Source organism: Physcomitrium patens, chromosome 6 (assembly GCF_059467195.1).
Source record: "Physcomitrium patens ecotype Gransden chromosome 6, ASM5946719v1, whole genome shotgun sequence".
NCBI lineage: Eukaryota > Viridiplantae > Streptophyta > Bryopsida > Funariales > Funariaceae > Physcomitrium > Physcomitrium patens.
The window spans coordinates 357,501-360,000 of record NC_143415.1 but is presented as its reverse complement, the minus strand read 5'-3'; positions in this window follow the sequence as shown (position 1 = coordinate 360,000).

Here is a 2,500-nt window from a genome sequence, read left to right as displayed (position 1 = left end):
AGCTGAAAGGGTGGAGAATATAATATTTACATGTTAGAGGTTAATTTATCAAGGATTTTGATCTATTTGGTGCTGATGTGGCACAGTGTAGTGTTAAAAAAATAAAAGTAAATGAAGGATGCATATTTGCAAACAAGTATTGTCACAATACAAAATGTTGGGTTTTGAAATTACAATGCTAGTTTATATGTTATGAGATTAAAATTTCAGAGTCTAGGTTGTATGATTAAAAGAACAAAGTATGAGTTGAGGGGGGGTTAGGGGTTAGGGTTTAGGGTTTAGGGTTTTAGGGTTTGCATGGGGTATATAAACCTAGATTCTAGGATTCACATAGATTATATAAAGGGTTTAGAAAGTTGGGCTTGGAGTATGTAAAGAGAAGATAGATTTAAGAATTCACACAAACAAAAATAAATTGGATGTGGAGTGTGAAGGATGAAGAATTGAAGACATTAAGTTTCAGTGGTGATGGATTAGTTAGTGGGCAATGATTACCTGTACGATGCATTAGTTAGCAAGTCATTAACATATTTGTACAACCAATTGATTGCACACACACAAATTTATCTCCAAAGTGACATGTAAACGATTTAGTGGATTTTTGACATGACATGGACTACCACGTGGCAGCCACATCAGCAAGGTAACACGTGGCACTTGAAAAAATCAATTTAGTATTCTTCTGCCTTTTATTTTTCTACCTTATTCCAGTTAATTAAATTACTTTAATATTTTTAATTCACCAATTTATTTTTATTTTTATTTATATTTCTGTCTAGGCGCAAGACTGGGCGGCCAGCAAGGAGTCGAGACAGGGAGTTAATTTTAAAATTGATTTTTAAAAAATGATTTATTTATTTATTTCCACCTATGCGGAAGACTGGGCGGCCAACGAGGAGTCGAGACAGCCAGGAGTCGGGACTTGGGCAAGGGAGCGGGACAAGAGGTCGGGACTCGCGGCGGGACAAGGAAGAGGAGGAGGAAGTCCGGGACTCGCGACGGGACTGGGACTCGCGCCGGGACTAGGGAGTCGCGGCGGGACAAGGAAGAGGAGGAGGAAGTCCGGGACTCGCGACGGGACTGGGACTCGCGCCGGGACTAGGGAGTCGCGGCGGGACAAGGAAGAGGAGGAGGAAGTCCGGGACTCGCGACGGGACTGGGACTCGCGCCGGGACTAGGGAGTCGCGGCGGGACAAGGAAGAGGAGGAGGAAGTCCGGGACTCGCGACGGGACTGGGACTCGCGCCGGGACTAGGGAGTCGCGGCGGGACAAGGAAGAGGAGGAGGAAGTCCGGGACTCGCGACGGGACTGGGACTCGCGCCGGGACTAGGGAGTCGCGGCGGGACAAGGAAGAGGAGGAGGAAGTCCGGGACTCGCGCACGGGACTAGGGAGTCGCGGCGGGACAAGGAAGAGGAGGAGGAAGTCCGGGACTCGCCACGGGACTAGGGAGTCGCGGCGGGACAAGGAAGAGAAGGAGGAAGTCCGGGACTCGCGACGGGACTGGGACTCGCGGCGGGACAAGGAAGAGAAGGAGGAGGTCCGGGACTCGCGCCGGGACTAGGAAGAGGGGGAGGAGGTCCGGGACTCGCGACGGGACTAGGAAGTGGGGGAGGAGGTCCGGGACTCGCGCCGGGACTAGGGAAGAGGAGGAGGAGGAGGAAGGCCGGGACTGGGACTCGCGGCGGGAGTAGGTAGTGGGGAGGAGGTCCGGGACTCGCAGCGGGACAAGGAGGAAGTCGGGGAGGGGGGCCGGGACCAGGGGTCGCGGCGGGGATAGCAGGCAGGACAGGGAGGGTGGGTGGTCTTCCACAAAAAAAAGTGTGTCTCGGAACTTCCTTAGTGCAGTAGGACGGGGGCCTGCCGAATCCCACAGAGAGTACTATGTGGGGAAGGGTTCCTCTGAAGCGTCTCGGGAAAAGTCGTGAGGGGGTGACGGTTGCTCGGTGCCTACGGGTCCCGACTGCTCGCTGCCTTCTTTGAGCCCAGTACCGACGTTCGCAGGGGGATACCTGGATACTACTGGGGTTACCTGGATACTTCTGGCGTGTTACCTTGGATCAGTGAGGAGTGGGGGTTAGTTTCCCGGCGACGCGACCCTCTGAGGAGGTCCCGCGGAGGGTCGCCGAGTATTATATGGTGAGCTGGCTGTCAAGGATTGTGAGTCCCGCTGCCAAAATTTTTTTTGGTGCGCGGGCGACTGGAAAAAGAGGGTTGGTCTTGTGCCGATACGCGTAACGTCGCAGCGAGTCCCAAGAGCTAGTAACCATTTTTGGCGGGGGGCGATGGCCTCGGTATTGTCAAGCCATTCTCTCATTCATTTGGGAGGGTGGGGAGAAGTGTTTGCCGAGGCCGTTCAAGCTCCGCCTGGTCGACCACCACTGTGACCGCCACCGCGCTCGATCTCTATTGCAAGCTCAGGTGAAATTCCTGATAAACTTGGAGGGGGTGTGGGACGCGTTCGCAGTGTGGGCCGAGGAGTCATAACATCCCAGGTCGGAA